Source organism: Haliotis rufescens, unplaced genomic scaffold (genome assembly GCF_023055435.1).
Source record: "Haliotis rufescens isolate VD_foot unplaced genomic scaffold, xgHalRufe1.0.p SCAF_15, whole genome shotgun sequence".
Classification (NCBI taxonomy): Eukaryota; Metazoa; Mollusca; class Gastropoda; order Lepetellida; family Haliotidae; genus Haliotis; species Haliotis rufescens.
The window spans coordinates 3612996-3630641 of record NW_025963835.1 but is presented as its reverse complement, the minus strand read 5'-3'; the positions used below and the strand labels follow the sequence as shown (position 1 = coordinate 3630641).

Here is a 17646-nt window from a genome sequence, read left to right as displayed (position 1 = left end):
TCCTAAATACCTCCTCCCCATACTACCAAATCGTCAAAGCATATCAACCACCCCACCGCAACCGCTTCTGTCCTCTCTTAAAATACACTTCACCCAATCAAAATCCGCCACACCCATCCCACCAACTTGCGACACTCCTACAAATCCACCTCACCTCACCTCACCCCGTACCCGCAACCCCTCTCAAAGCTACCGACATCTTCTTCAAAATGCACCCCTTCACTCCCCACCTCTCCCCGCCCCCTCTCCCCAGCCACATCGCTACGTAGCACCTTCGCGATGGATCCGACTGGCACCTTATTGTACAGCGGTCGTAACAGAACTTACAGAAGACATAAGGGGCCATTAAGCCGATTGTATTCGGCCGTGAGTCGGAGTGATTGCCTGTATGAATATGCATACATCTGATAAGTCTGTGCTAATGTGCTGTTTGAGAATATGTGTTGTATTCAGTGCCATTGAAAGGTTAACGAGGATGTGATGTAAACGTAGTTTCTAGGAGCAGCATGACAGGTAAGACCATCCTTACTGATAAATAATACTGTGAAATATTTCTTTGTTACATGTACGTTTCGATATTTGGAAGATTTTGTCACTTTGCGATGTTTTGAAGATAACATTTTTTAATTTAATTTTAAAACTGCTAAATTAAAGCCAATTCTTTTAACATGTACATGTATGCACACTTAATCCCCTTTGCACATGAGGGGCATGGGGTAGCCTTGTGGTTAAATCGTTCGCTCGTCACGCCGAAGACTTTGGTTCCATTCGCCACACGGGTGCAATGTCTGAAGCTCATTTCTGGTGTCCCTCGTCGTGATGTTGCTGGAAGGTTGCTAAAAGCAGCGTAAACCCAAACTCACTCAGACGATCCTTGCGTTCTAACCTTGTATGTTTGTCTTCAGACAGAAGTCACTTCATTACGTTGATGCTTGTTTTCATACTGCAGTCTTACTCCACTACCGTGTATGTTTGTCTTCAGATAGAAGCATTACTTAATCAACGTGTCTCCAAACAGTAACTTTACTTTATTACCTTGTAGGGTTGTCTTCAAACAGTGTCCTTACTTTATTACCTTGTAGGGTTGTCTTCAAACAGTAACTTTACTTTATTACCTTGTAGGGTTGTCTTCAAACAGTGGCCTTACTTTATTACCTTGTAGGGTTGTCTTCAGACAGTGGCCTTACTTTATTACCTTGTAGGGTTGTCTTCCAACAGTGGCCTTACGTTATTACCTTATAGGGTTGTCTTTAAACAGTGGCCTAACTTTATTACCTTATAGGGTTGTCATTAGTTTTGCCAGCGTTATGGTAGTTAGGTAGGGTTGTCTTCCAACAGTGGCCTTACTTTATTACCTTATAGGGTTGTCTTTAAACAGTGGCCTTACTTTATTACCTTATAGGGTTGTCTTTAAACAGTGGCCTTACTTTATTACCTTATAGGGTTGTCTTTAAACAGTGGCCTTACTTTATTATCTTGTAGGGGTGTCTTCAAACAGTGGCCTTATTTTATTACCTTGTAGAGTTGTCTTCAGACAGTGGCCTTACTTTATTACCTTATAGGGTTGTCTTCCAACAGTGGCCTTACGTTATTACCTTATAGGGTTGTCTTTAAACAGTGGCCTTACTTTATTACCTTATAGGGTTGTCTTTAAACAGTGGCCTTACTTTATTACCATGTGGAATTGTCTTCAAACAGTGGCCTTACGTTATAACCTTATAGGGTTGTCTTTAAACAGTGGCCTTACTTTATTACCTTATAGGGTTGTCTTCAAACAGTGGCCTTACTTTATTACCATGTGGAATTGTCTTCAAACAGTGGCCTTACTTTATTACCTTATAGGGTTGTCTTCAAACAGTGGCCTTACTTTATTACCATGTGGAATTGTCTTCAAACATTGGCCTTACGTTATTACCTTATAGGGTTGTCTTCAAACAGTGGCCTTACGTTATTACCTTATAGGGTTGTCTTTCAACAGTGGCCTTACTTTATTACCATGTGGAATTGTCTTCAAACATTGGCCTTACGTTATTACCTTATAGGGTTGTCTTTAAACAGTGGCCTTACTTTATTACCTTATAGGGTTGTCATCAGTTTTGCCAGCGTTATGGTAGTTATTAGAATTCTACCAGTATAGCTGCACACGTGTAACATAGTACCCAGACAGTGGCTTGCAATATCACACTCTGAAGATGACCGCCTTCTTTCATTGGACATCTGACCCTGATTTGTCTCCGCCCGTGACATCGAACCGGGTCCGGTGTCGCGGCAATATCCACGACGACAACAGATACTACGATGTGTCAGGAAAACAATACCACCGTGGATTCTCATTTTGGTCTCATTACACTGTAATAAGAAAATAGTTGGGTCGTCTTCACGTCGGCGATTTGAGCTTGGCACATTTAGGCCAGTGGTTATTAGATCCCACGTTGTGCGAGGACGTTTCTTTCAGCAACGACATTACGGCGTTGTGTGACTATCTCACGTACTGGCCATGGCATCTCCGTCAGTGAACGTTAAATCTGTTGTCTCGATCACTGTTGTGCTGAATGAGACTTATTTTAAATATAGTTTGTGTCGACTTATATCTATGTGCGTATATCAAAATATATTTATTTCGACTTATCTCTCGCAAGGTGCATTATTTATTGGGAATCGACTTTTGAATACTGGTTATATCGAATAATGCTACTTTCCACTTGGGCCTACACATCGTTTTATATCGAAACACTGCTATATATATTTCTGCTTGTTTCGAAGTAAACGTGGAATGACTTGTCTCGAAGTTGCTGTTATGCCAACATATAACTGCGAGATCAAAGAATTTAAAATTTGGCTGAAATATGGCAATACAGGTAAATTTACTTGAGATAGATCAAAATGACACTTCTCAAATCAGCGTATTAGTTCTTAGGTATTATCAAAGTATGCGGTAAAAATATGTTTCTTTTGAACGACACCATACATGTATTCACTGTGGAAATAACTTTTTTATTCATCTCCAGGAAGCTATGATTGTCCATATGAACACTATCTTGGTCAGTAAGACAAGGAATTAGTTTTCACAAGTGAGTGAGTATGGTTTTACGCCGCTTTTAGCAATATTTCAGAAATATCACGGCGGGGGACACCAGAAATGGGCTTCACACATTGAACCTATGTCGGGAATCGAACCCGGGTCTTCGCCGTGACGAGCGAACGCTTTAACCACTAGGCTACCCGACCGCCCCAGTTTTCACAAATGATTAATAGTAATGTACAGCATGAAACGTCAACGCCAGAGAATAATCAATCTCGAATATTATGCCGAAATAGAATCCATTAAGAGTTAAAAGCAAAAGCGATGGACATTATATGAATGGATCACTGAAATAAGTGATGACACCAGGTGTCCGCGAAAGGTTAAGTATGGCTAAATATGGTCTGAGACTCAAGTTAAACCCAACTTACTCACTTACTCCTCTCACAGTAAGCATACACAACGTGATTTAACTAATATACTGTTCAAAGCTACGTTAAACTCCATCTCATTCTCTCTAATTCACCCCACGGTCCTACAACTAATGATACTTTATACAAATTCTATCTTGTATAATCCCATTAATCCAGATTGAACCGATTTATATGAAATCGTCCGGATTAGCAAATACGGTTTAACGAATGTTCATAAACATTCCCAACGGTGAACGTCCGGAAAACGTATATTCCGGATTATCGTGGTCCAGTTTACCGGGATTTCAATAAATAGCAGGAATGGTGGTATTTCCGTGACCTGCATTCAACTCGGCTGTCTCGCGCCCAAATTACCACGTAACATGATACGGCTACTAGTGGAAGTGTATGGTTGATTACCCAACTGACGTGTCGCTCTCTATAATCTAAACCAGGCAGTCATGAAACCCGTGTCAAATCAGACTGATGTCAAGCTCAAAACTAATCCACCACAGCTAATGTATTTTCTAACACCACTTAGTTTTTTATAAATGCTGTAGGTAAACTATTTGTGGCATATGTTCGTTTTTTCTGTCTCTTGTCAAGAGTTCAAGATTTAAATATTTACTTTTTTAACTTTTGGAAATTGGATCAGGAAATTTTCCATTTTGTAAAAAGTTGAAATTTTGAAGAAAAAGTTGAAAAATTTCAGTCTGATTACATCTAAAATGAAATCAAAATATCGCTTCATTCCATCTGAAGTGTAGTTTTTTAAAGAAACATTTCTTATAAGAAACATTTAATGAAACTTCATTTGAAACGCTGCATCATCATCTTTAGAACGTGCTGAAACTCTAGATGATCTATTTCTTCATCAAATTATCTTTTTGTATTAACGAATGAGTGATTTGGGTTTAATACCGCTTTGAACAAATATTTAGATTATGTCACAGCGTGTTAGATTTGGGATAAAAACCCAAAATGGCGCATTTCTTAGACATTTACCACTTTGATGAAACCCTGACGCAGGGTATGGTGCTGAAGAGCCAATTACCAGGGATTCGAACCCACAGGCATAGGGTTATGTCACGTGTAAGGGACGCAACCGGGGCGTCTTGCGGCGTCTTAGACAAAAGTGTCTAAAGAACAAACATTTTTACCTACTGGGACAAACATATCGGGGTTCATAAAAAAACATATGAGCCCTTGGGTCATAACACGTCATGAGACAACAGTGTATTGCTTCCGTCATCGGGACGGCATTGTTGACGTCATTCGAAAATTATTGTGACGTGAGGTCCTAGAAACGACGAAATTGTTGCTACGCTGCTGTTGCAACTTGCTGCCCTTATAGGTAAACACTAAAATTCGTCTCTGTATGTAGACATCTGGGTAATAAGGGGGCACGGGTGGCCCAGTCGTCTAAGGCGCCGCGATTCGCTGTGCAGAGTTGCGTCCCTTGGGCACGCCAGAAACCTATGATTGTGGGTTCGAATCCCGGTTCGCCCCGATTATGTTTCTAGGTTTGTCAGCACCATACCCGTGCTCGTGGGTTTCACCGTTATTGTAAATGTCAAAGACCTGCATAATTTCGGGCTTTCCTCCCACATTAAGCGAACACGCCGTGATATAACTGGAATACTGTTAAAAGCAGAGTTAAACTCAACTCACTCACTCACTCACTCTTTGGTAATATATAGAACACATAATTCGTGTTTATATAATATGAGCGAGTGTTTCAATGTAAGCAGTACTCTAGCAATATCACTGATCCATAAAAGGACTTTTGCATTGGTCGAGTCGAACCCGAGCTTCAGCACGATCGCGACGCGCGAACGCTGTAACCATTAATCTAGAAACGCATCTTTATAACCTCAGAGGATTGAATATTACAATAAAGTGAAATGTAGATCAGATGCAAAACATCTTCATCCGGGATCAACTTTATACCACAATAACAAATTGATATTCTCCGATACAAGCGACTCATACCGCAACCTCTTCTCCATCAAATGGAGCAACGACTACAACGAACCTCACTAAACCTGTGAGATCAAGAAGGGATACGTAGTAATGGCCGCCCTGAATCAAAACTCCTTCTTTATGAACTTTCTATTCAAATGAACCATGTGATATCGCCGTATGATCCTGTTTTCCTTAAGACTGTTTGTATAAGTTTAAAGCACCGTGATGACTTTTGTGATTGTAGATGGCGCTCCTCTTAACGATAAGACCAAATGCCGCATATTGTTTCAAACATGTGGACAATCGTAATATTTATACAGATGATATTTGCCAGCCCCCGATATTTAGACTTTATTCCCCACAGAATACGCAATAATTGAGGATATCGGTGTAAGTATAAACGAACACATACATGTTTATGCGCGTGATACAAGCTTAAGTAAACATCTGTTGAACATATAGCCATAAGCAAGCAGTCAGCTTTATGTATCGTGTGGTAAAGGTCTTCTCGTTTACCTTGGCTTGTTTTCAAAGATTAAGCGATATAGCTGCGCTCGTGTGAACGAACAGCCGACGACGCAGGTAGGGTGATTTTGAAAATGATTTGTTTCGAATATTTTCAGTTTCTTTAGATTTCTTTAAATGTGTTGTTAATAATTCGTTAATGATATGAATTACGGCCATCTGAATACAATTGCATACATTAATACCAGTTGTCGCCACGTAGAATGATTTTATCCATAATAATTAGTCGTTTTGTAAATATGCATTTACTCGAAACACAAATTGCAAGTCGTCTTGACAATAGTAGGTTTATATCACATGGAAACACATTCGCTATTCGTTTGGTGAATAGCGTACACGTGTATATTCTGGAACTACGGTTACCGTTCGTATAGACAAGACTGTTGAACCACACTGACGAGTAGTGTAGGGCACTACTATGCACCTACAGCGACCAGTGGCGTAGTTCGTATACTCTTGAACCAAACTGACCAGTGGTATAGAAACTACTACCTATAAATACTCCCGAACCAAAATGACCACCGGTACGTTTACTCTCGAACCCTAATAACCATTTGTCTTGACACTAGTACGTGTATCCTCTAACCACAAAGCACAGTTGTGTTGGCATTAGTACGTATCGACTCGAACCACAATGACCAATATCATGGCTACTAGTACGTATTCTCTCAAACTCAAATGTCAAGTGGCATGAACACCATGACGTATAACCTAACAACCTAAATGACCAGTGGTATTGACACTGGTACGTATACACTCGAACCCAAATGTTCAGTGGTATGGTGAGATGAGGTGAAATAGGGTTTAACGTCGCGTCCAAGATTATTGCGCTTATATAGCGACGTGCATGCACGTGTGTGTGTGTGTGTGGCTGCTTGTACTAGTCTGCTTGTACTAGTCCGGACTGATGCCGATTTATGGTGCTAGCTCACTGAGATACCATGCCGCAGTTTAACATGAATACCCCACTCAGACACAGTATACTGACTCCGAGCCGACCAGTCCTTGTTTTAGCCCCTTAGTGCCGAGCGCCAGACAGGGTAACAAAAAGTACCATTTTAAACGTCTTTTGGTATGACGCGGTCGGGGATCGAACCCCGGACCTTCCGCTCTCCGGGCGGACGCTCTACCACTAGACCACGGATTCAGTGGTATGGAAACGCGTACGTATTCTTTCGAACCCCAATGTCCAGTGGTATGGAAACTCGTACGTATACTCTCGAACCCAAACGACCAGCGGTATGGCAACTCTCACGTATACTCTAGAACCCAAGTGTCTAGTGATATGGAAACTCGTACGTATACTCTCGAGCCCCAATGTCCAGTGGTATGGAAACTCGTACGTATACTCTCGAACCCAAACGACCAGCGGTATGGAAACTCGCACGTATACTCTCGAACCCAAGTGTTCAGTTGTATGGAACCGCGTATGTTTACTCTCGAAACCAAACCAAATTCGTTTGTATTGCATAATACATAACGAACCGTTCTGAAAATTTTGCATTCTGGGACCAAAATATATCAAAATGAATTATATGGAATAAAATCTTGTAGACGTACAGAGCACAATAACCGGAGAACATTAATTTGTTGGTTTGACGTCAGGTAACGCTTGCCAGTCAATCATATGTCTGCCTGTATGGGAAAATTTAATCAACTCCATACAGAACGCCGGACCTGATTCAGAAATACCGAGGCTAGATTGGATTTTGATAGATTGAGGTTGAAGTCTTGTGTTGTGTTTGATTATGTTTTTAATAATCATCTCAATTTTATATCGATTTGTGAAAATAAAATAAGATGCCGATTTAAACCATGGGAAATACCGTTGTTTATTTTGGCTGTATTGCAGACCCCGTTTGTTTATTTATTACATAATCTAGAATTAACACGGAGATCCTCTTCCTATGGAATTACGGCCGTATTAAAGGTACTGAACAACGAAAGCATTGCTGCTGTCATTCTTTAACATTGCCATGAACCTTGAGCTGACATGAAGGCCTCTCGCTAATGAATAGTGTTCCTGGGAACCATATATACACTGAGACAGCAATGAGCTTCTTTGAAATGTTAACGGACAATAAGTAGGTGAAATTACGAACCGAGACTTCCAAATCCGCAAACTAAAGGTCACCGAGTAAAAAATCGGCGTTATATTTAATTACACTTCAGCTATACTTGTGTCCAATGTATTCATTTTTTTAAAATGATGTGTTTATTTTCATCACTTGTTACAGACATATAGATGGTGGTAAATTAATATTGACCTTTGATACCACATAGGCCATTAATCTGATCCGGTATTGACAGAGATTCCGATTAGTCACAAATTGTGATTAAACTCATTTTGCTTACCATTCATATATTTAGAGACCCCATTTCACTGTGTCGCGTTCACCCTTCCATATTTCCCCTTTCCCTCTCCATATTTCTATATGTATACCATTAGCACTGTAGCTGTTCGCCGTGAACAGAGTGGCAGACATATGGACCTCTGTACGGGCTTAGGGTATACACACTCTCTCTCACTCTCTCGCATGACAGAGCTCCTTAGCCGACCCTCAGCGTTCGTGCGGATAGAGGGAGCCTCGGGGGGCCGGACGGATATTACCCCCATCAACTGTTGTACGAGGGGGAGAGAGCAATATTAGCTGGTCAGACGACCCAAGCAGTTTCGTAATAACGGACTGACAGTATTTGACTCTTACAAAGAAGCAAGTGTCTTTTTCAGTGGAGGATATTTACATTGTGTTTCGTGAAACTGATACATTCTTCAAGACTATATAACTTAGGAAAGCGAGGAAGCAGGTATCTGTCCTTGATTGTGCCCGTCGGGACGCTCGAGTTGGAAGGAATACAACTTATTTTTTGTTTGTTCTTAAACAAAGGGAATGTGGTCTTTAAACTTGGCTTGGATGTCCGTGAGGATGTATGTTTTGGAGGATTACAAAGTTTAAAAGGATATCTGCCGAATGGATTAAAGTTTGAAGAAGTTTTGACTCCTGGAATCGGTGTTGATTTTTTGGGCAAAAGTAAGTTCAGGGAATTTGATTTCTTGGATTGTATAAGAAATCTGGTGCTAAGGGTTCCATGTGCACGGGGATTACCAGTTCTATACAACGATGTTACGAGGCAGATTGGTGGTGGCAAGTTAAGACAAAATCTATACGGCATTGAAAACGGAATCAGAGTGACACTTTTTGCATTATTTGCCCAATGCGTGAAGTGGATGCAGACAAGTTGCGAGAAAATTAAGCTTTGTTGTTTTTCCACCGTCCACATGTTGAATAAACAAGCAGAGTGAAGATAATTGAGGACGACACTTGAAATGTAATGGGAACATCGACCGCCCCGTAACAGCAGAACTTGCACGTGAGTAATTTCTATCACGGGAACCGGAAGTGAATGATAGCGGATGGAATTGTGGGTATTCTCAGGTAGAATGTATATCTGCCCCTATCATACTATTATGTACAACACGTAAGATCAATAGAAACGTTAAATTAGTTTTTCGATATCTCAGAAGGTAAGTTGTCATAGTGAATGTAGTGTATAATTTTAGTGTTGTGAGAGTTTACAATTTTAATTATTTCTCTGAAATATGTGTTATTTTTCCTGCACAATATGTTAATGACAGTTTGACTACACGTTATTAAGTTTCACATGTTTCATACGTTGAGTGCACTTGGTAACGAGAAACAAAGGACTCGTTAATTGTTAATTAAGGTTTTTATTAACGCACGTGTCTTCCTAATTTTACTTTCTGCCCTGTCTGGAGGTAATAAGCACGTTTTCTGATTATCTTGTAATAAAAAATACGCTATATCCCGCTGACACTAGCATTAATGTCGAAAATGTCAAAAGCTTTATCTCAAGTGGGTCTGGCATATAAGAATTCTTACTGCTTTGTTATTAACAGACGACCAAGCATCAAGAAGGAGAAAATGAATGGCTGCTTTTTATGGTAACGTCGAAACGTGTTGAAGCTCTGATTAGTCTAGGTTAGCCCAAGTCGGATTAATGGGCGAAAAATATTCTTTTTTCTCACTGTCAGGTTGTCAAGCTATCTTCCTGCTTAGCTATAAACTCTCAAGTTGAAGCATCACCTTCTCCATGATTGCATCGCTAATCAAATATCAGCCAGACTATGCGAGGCTGGAACTTGCCGCTCAGACTGGGCGGAATTGTGTCAGTGTTTTTTTTTGTACCTTTCATTCATTATGAAGGCCAATAGATTAAGGGGGGATGTGGCAAATTGTGTCTCCGCTCAAACTTGCAATTATTTCTTCCCAATTACTTGGGACCTCCTTTGCGTTGTGATCTGATATAGCGTCAATATCTTCCGCGTCAATTAATTAGACTATACTCTATAGTAAGAGTGCGGTAGTGAGCTGGAAAATAGCCACTCGCGTTATGGCCGTTTATTTGGTATTGGGAAGTCAAGTCGAGGTCTTTCTCCTCGCCGGCCGCTGATGATTAGTTGGTTGTCCTGATGGTAAATACTGTGGTAAACATGTCCTTGGACGTGATGCATGGGTGCCGTCAGATGCCAATAATGGGTTTCATGTCAGCGGGCCTAACACTGCGTTATAACATTTATGTATGTAGTGGTGGAAATTGATGACCTATGTCGGAAGCTGGGCACTATATGGTTGTGTGTTAAGAATGATTGGGTCTGTAGATTTGGTTTAGCCACACGGGGTATATAAGAAGATATGAACAGGCATACCTGCGCAGTTTTTAGTGACTCAGTGTTGTTTTATGCCGCTCAACACTGCTATTTCACGACGGCCTGTTAACAATCGATACTGGGCCTGAGAAACTAGTGGTTGATGGCACGATTAACTATTCGCGGTGTTTGTTTTTTTCCTGATCGGCTCTTGCAAGTGGGGTACCTGACCTATTCTGTCCCAGACACTTTGTTATTTGTAAAACGCAGGAGTAAGTCTTGGACATTGTATAAAATCTGCTTGCGTTGTAGGCTGTATTTTTTAAGAAAAAGTAGCTGTGTGTTTAGGCTTAATATTGGAAGGTTGGGCACGGTATCAACATCCGTCGACTACATGAGTAGAATTTTAGCTGTTTTTTTTTTTTTTTGCATTTACAGTAAACTCCGGCCCCCTTCATTCCGGAAATCCTACAATACGAAACCCGTTATTCAAGGGATACCGTTATACTGTTCTCGTTATTCTAGGAATACCGTAATACGATCTCCGTTATTCCAGAAATACCGTTTTCCTGACCCTGTTATTCCAGAAGTCTCTTTTAACGAACCCTGTTATTCCAGAAATTCCATATTGCGGACGCTACAGTACATGACGCCGTACCCATCATTCGTTAATCTGGACATTTGTTAATCCGGGCGATTTCACTTCGAGCGATACCGTCCGGATGGACGAGGTTCAACTGTATAAAACGACGGGGCATAGAATTGGGTTCAGTAAGTCCATGTCGACCGAGTGTTCATTGACGTAGCTACAATCACAACCTATCCACTATCCCCTCACTGTGAGGGGCGAACGCTTCAATCACTAGGTCACTTCAGACCACTAAGTGTTACAAGCTGCGGATAGCTAAAGGATGAACACGTGTTCATATTATCAGATACGTTGGTGTAAGAACTTGTAACCTTAACTTTAAGGGGGTTAAACTTGATCCAGGATTTGATATGGGTAGTTATTGAATGAGTGGGTATAACGAGGGTTGGTGTGAGTGAGTGTGTGCATATACCCTGGTATGACAATAGAGAGTATCCATATGCCAAGGTATGACAATAGAGAATATCTATATGCCAAAGTATGACAATAGAGAGTATCTGTATACCATGGTATGACAAAAGAGAGTATATGTATACCATGGTATGACATTAGAGAATATCCATATATAATGGTATGACAATAGAGAGTATCCATAGACCATGGTATGACAATAGGGGGTATCTATATACTATGGTATGACAATGGAGAGTTTTCATATACCATGATATGACAATAGAGAGAATCCATAAACCATGGTATGACAAGGAGAATTTCCATATACCATGGTATGACAATAGAGCGTATCCATAGGCCATGGTATGACAAGGAGAGTTTCAATATACCATGGTTTGACAATAGAGAGTTTCCTTACACCATGGTGTGACTATATAGAGTATCCATATACCATGGTATGACAAGGCGAATTTCCATATACCATGGTATGACAATAGAGAGTGAGTGAGTGAGTGAGTATGGTCTTACGCCGCTTTTAGCAATATTCCAGCAATATCACGGCGGGGGACACCAGAAATGGGCTTCACACATTGTACCCATGTCGGGAATCGAACCCGGGTCTTCGGCGTGACGAGCGAACGCTTTAACCACTAGGCTACCCGACCGCCCCTGCAGCTGGCAATAGAGAGTTGCTATATACCATGGTATGACAATAGAGAGTATCCATATACCATGGTATGGCAATAGAGAGTATCCATGTACCATGGTATGGCAATAGAGAGTATCCATATACCATGGTATGACAATAGAGAGAATCCATAAACCATGGTATGACAAGGAGAATGTCCATATACCATGGTATGCCAATAGAGAGTATCCATATACCATGGTATGACAAGGAGAATTCCCATATATCATGGTATGACATTAGAGAGTTTCATATACCATGGTATGCCAATAGAGAGTATCCATATACCATGGTATGACAAGGAGAATTCCCATATATCATGGTATGACATTAGAGAGTATCTATATACCAAGGTATGCCAATAGAGAGAATCCATATATCCTGGTATGGCAGTAGAAACGAACGATGCCCCTGTAAGCGAAGGTGAAGTCAATGTGCAACGCGTCGTTCATTCGTTGTGAGAGTGGTAGGCGGGATTCTAGAGTTCGTTGATTTAGGGTTTGAAATTGATAGCTGGAGTTGAAATGTTAAAACTAAATGTTAGCGTGGGAACAAATCCGTGTTGAAACGTCGGTTGACAAGCTATAGAAAAATGCACGTAATGTTTTAAAGTACCCAGACCAGAAGTGTTGATATGGGATACTTAGTGGTGCCAGAGATTATTGAGAGCTGGTGAGTGAATGTTGTAAAATGCGCAAGCAGAAAATATTATTGTAAAATAAGTAAAAAAACAAGTTTGGACCAGACAAACCCTCTCATGAAAGTATAAATTCCTTTCTACGCCTAACCACTGGATTTATTCAAGTTGTTTTTTTGAGAGAAATTCTAATCCGGGAAAGTTACGTCCCTTAGATACGCCAGAATCCTGTGATGATGGGTTCGAATCCCGGTTCGCCCCGATTATGTTTCTAGGTTTGTCAGCACCATACCCGTGCTCGTTGGTTTCACCAAAGTCGTAAACGTTTAAGACCTGCATCACATCGGACATTCCTAACACGCTGTGCACGATTAAATAATCAAATAAAAAAGTGAAATAAATGGAATACTAACCCAACTCACTCACTCACTCATCCACTCCAAGCCTCGATGTAGCATGAGAAGAACGAGAAGAACATGTCAGTGTCCGGATAAGCGAGGTTCGGCTGTCATTGGATTGAGCGGTCAGATTCGGTGGCTTGATTCAGGATCATCGTACCAAGACGTCGTGGATTGATGTTAACTATATCAATCATTGGATTGTCTGGTCCACACTGGATATAAAGACCGCCGTCATTCAAATGGAACATTGAATACGGCGTTAAACAAAAAAACAAAAATACAAGCAATTTGTGGGTGGGACAAACCAATACTGCATTCGCCTGTTTCAATCACTTCTCTCCAAGCTTCTCACATCGCGTGTATGTAGGTATCTAGGCGGGACAAACTAAATGGTAATATCGTCCGACACAAATACCACTTAGGGACCAGATTACCATCTACAGAGGAAGGAAGATGCAGAGGAGAGCCCAACGGTTAGACGCGGAGGAAGACATGCGTTTAAACGGCTATAATGCGTCCTTGTGGAGTTAGACGCTGAATGAGATTTTAATCGCTTTTTAATGACACCCTCGACTCCTTATATCGAAGTGAAGGGATGTGAAGACATGCAGTCCACTGTTAAGACGTATCTTAGTGTATCAGTTCAGTTGAAGAGAGTTAGGGCGTTTTTAGCACATTTATATGGCGATATCTCTTGTTCATTTCCACCTCATAAGTGAGTAAGTAATGCTTACTTAAACACCTGTTCATTTAGAGGGTTGAGCTATGGTTTTAATTTACTATATGGTGTTTCTTGTTCATGTTGAATTACCGCATCATATTTTTTTATTACTTATCTGATAATTTTCTTTTAATTATATCGTCATATTGCTGAGTGCGGCGATAAACAACAAACAAACACAACTTATATCGCTAAGTAATTTTAAACGCAGCTGCAGGATTGCGGATTCGGCGCAAAGCAATCCCCTGGAAACCAGGTAGTCTTATTGCTAATAACATAGTATGATATCGCGAACTTTGTAAATATAATTACATCCATTTTATTATCATGTGTAACTTATGTTTCAAATTAGCGTAAATAAGCTAACAAAATAAACACAATTTGAAAAGGGACAGCGAAATAAATATATTTTTTAATCTATTATTTTTAAATTCATATTAGAAGCAGGCACTTCTTGGAATCTAGATGTTTGAACCAGGAGTGTTTCTAAACCAAGTAATAGTGCTGAAGTGAGGTGTCTGTTGTAATTTGATGTCCTAAACAGCAGTAAGCGGTGTTGAAATGACTCCGAGGAATAAGGCACAATTACTTATTCAGAGAAGCAAATTGCCCCAGTTTCCTAGAATGTTCCACAGAGAGAGTGACATGTTCCATTAGCAGGCAAATTTGTTCTTGCTGAGCGATGAGTATCCAAACTAGGAACATGCGAACACAGATGACCCTCACATGCACGTGCATATGTCCGCTGTCACGTGTTGGCGAACACACACAGACTCAACTCTCATTGATGTTTCTGCATATGTGTTGGAGTATGCGCTTGAACAGTCGTAAAAGACATTATGGCTGTGTAAATATTCTCTTGTATACTCATGTGTTTGTTCGTTTAAAAATATAAACCTCTGTGAATGCGGGTCTTTTTTATTTATTTTATTATCATAGGTAAGTAATTTTGGTTATAAGAACGTCCATATGCATATACGTGTTTTCCCGCCCGTACGACCTTACGTTTTTTAATATCTAAATGTGTAGCTGTTCATGTGTATCATAATGCGTACGTTCATCCCCTAACAAGCAATTATACTCGTGCGTTGATGCGTAACTGTGTCATACTTGCGCTTACATGCGTCTCCGTAAACTAACATTTTGTCCCAGAAATAAAGTTAAAATTTAAATTATATATCAACAAAATAACAAACAAAATCCAAATGGAGCCCAGGACAATGCTTGATTTCCTAGAGCTGTGGCAATCTAGACTTGCCAAATCATTCTAGATTTGAGTATGCTTCGTTTGTTCATATATTCTCTAAGGTCTGGGGTCTCTAGGGCCTGCGTACTTGTTGCAAAGGATGTACAATAGTTTGCTAGGCGTGAATGAGTGAATGACGTTTTACGCCGCAGTCGATCCCAAAATATTCGAATTTGGGATCAGTAAACCAATGGTTGATATGATGCCTAACAATCTACCCTCATGATGACACACAATCAGCCAGATCCAACATTGGGACCACCCAATACTCATTCCAGCAGCTCTTACGACAAGCATGGAGTACTAGGTACTCGTTCTGATCTGAAAGAGCGCTGGGATAGCCTTGTGGTTAAAGCGTTCGCTCGTCACACCGAAGACCGGTTTCGATTTCCTCGTGGGTTCAATGTGTGAAACCCGTTTCTGGTGTCTCTGTTGTGATGTTGCTGGAATATTGCTCAAAGCGGCGTAAAACATCACTCACTCTGATCTCAGAACTCCAGGAGGGTAAGGAATGAACACATACGCGATCCCCAAAACGTTCAAATATGATTCACGTGCAATATGATTTCATTAACCATAAAGCCAATATAGCCAATCAGAGCACGCACAAAAGGGGTTTAGTGACTCTTCCATGGGCGACAAACCTTTAATCAATAACACTGATATATACACGAACTGACAACATAACCGCGGTAACGGTACCGGCACGACACCTACATCGCAACGTCATGCAACATCTGTCACCGCGACTGCGGGACAGTGAGAGCAGCTGGACCCAACCTTCCAGCCTGGGACGGGACGCTGGCATCAAGTGAGGGGATAAACCTACACATATGATTGTCCTAGAAGACTTGTCTTGTGCTTCCAATTCGAGAAGTTGATAAAGCAGTTTTCACACGTGTCCTTCATCGTCTTGAGCAAGGAGAGAATTGTGATCATACCATTGTCCCGGAAGACTGTCGTCCTTCCTGTTCGAGAAGTTGTTGCCAGGGTTTCGCGTGGATTCGTTATTGAAGTAAGGAAGTTAGGTTTAAATTGGTTTGGTTCCGGTTTAACTTATAACTGGAGGTACCATGGATATCGATTTTTCTTTTGAAGTGTTCCGATGTTGAGTGATTTCTGCAAAATTCTCTATACCACAATCCTTCTGATTGGGTGACGATGTGGCAATGGTTGGAATTCAACGCTAATGGAAATTTAATATGGCATTTAGGAATTGTCTGTGCTGATGCTATGTGTCGATGACTTTATCAAAATGTTGTTTTAATAGATTCACGTTTAATTTCCTTTTATGGTAATTATCCGGATCGTATTTTAGCCGTGTACATACTTCAGGTTAAATATGTTAATTAACTGTAGGAATTTGCGATCGAAATTCCGTTTATGCTTTTCAAAGTAAAGTGTTTCATGTTTGTATTTATATATCATATATATTGTGTGTGTGTACTTATGTTTAAAGATAATTGAGTACTTACACTCGCATGGAAACATGTTTGGATTAATTTCGTGATCAATATTGGCATTAGCTTATTGATAGTTTGAATAGTTACATTTCATCGTACATCCATACATACATGGGTTATTTTAATCATGTTACATGCATACTTATATACCGTAATTCATATTTCATAGGTATATATGATATCTTGCTTTTGTACAAATAGATTGACGTGTGAGCATTTTCTACTGTTGTCTTTATGACTGACCATTGTGTTTCTATTTGAAACTGTTGAAGAAAGACAGCGATTTTAGATTAATCGATGCTAGTCGTGTGTCAGGCCAAGCAATGGATTAGCCGGACTGAAATGCTCTTTGGCATTTTAAAGTACGCGTTTGAAATCAACTATGTCATGTGCTTCGTATTAGCGCCGTCGTGTCTGTCGAGTGAAGTTAGCTGCTGCGTTTAGTCAAATGTGCCTTCAGGTTATTTCAGGAAGGCGCATAAATCTCTGACATCATATGTATATACATTACAGTAATATGTTTTACTTGACCTTTAAAGTAAATATCCTTCTTGTAACTAAGTATTAGGTAGCGTCTACACACGGTGTTGGTAAAGGTTATGTACAATTGGTACAAGTTAGTGACGTATGCAGAAAGGATACGTAATTTATTTACCGTGTTTGTTTGTTTGTTGTTTAACGCCGCATTATTCCAGCTATATGACAGTGGTAAATAATCGAGTCTGGACCAGACAATCCAGTGATTGATATCATGAACATCATCCAAGCAATTGGGATACGATGACAGGCATCGACCAAGCATACTCGCCTTTTACAATAAGCATGGGCTGCTGAAGACCTGTTCTTACCCCGTT

At 40.4% G+C, this 17646-nt stretch overlaps 1 protein-coding gene across 5 annotated transcripts in view; it reads left to right on the top strand.

Annotated features, from left to right (window-relative positions):
- Window positions 1–401: 401 nt before the first annotated feature.
- LOC124134945 (LHFPL tetraspan subfamily member 2a protein-like) overlaps window positions 402–17646 on the top strand; it is a 128842-nt gene continuing 111597 nt past the window's right edge. For 2 of the 5 annotated variants that reach the window (XM_048396052.1, XM_046500060.2), the window contains exon 1: window positions 8427–9297. The gene's annotated coding sequence lies outside the window, so the exon portion shown is untranslated. Of the gene's footprint in view, window positions 514–5954; window positions 5983–8426; window positions 9298–16071; window positions 16345–17646 lie in introns of those variants that run through there. The other 3 variants (XM_048396051.1, XM_046500063.2, XM_046500061.2) reach the window with 3 other exon arrangements.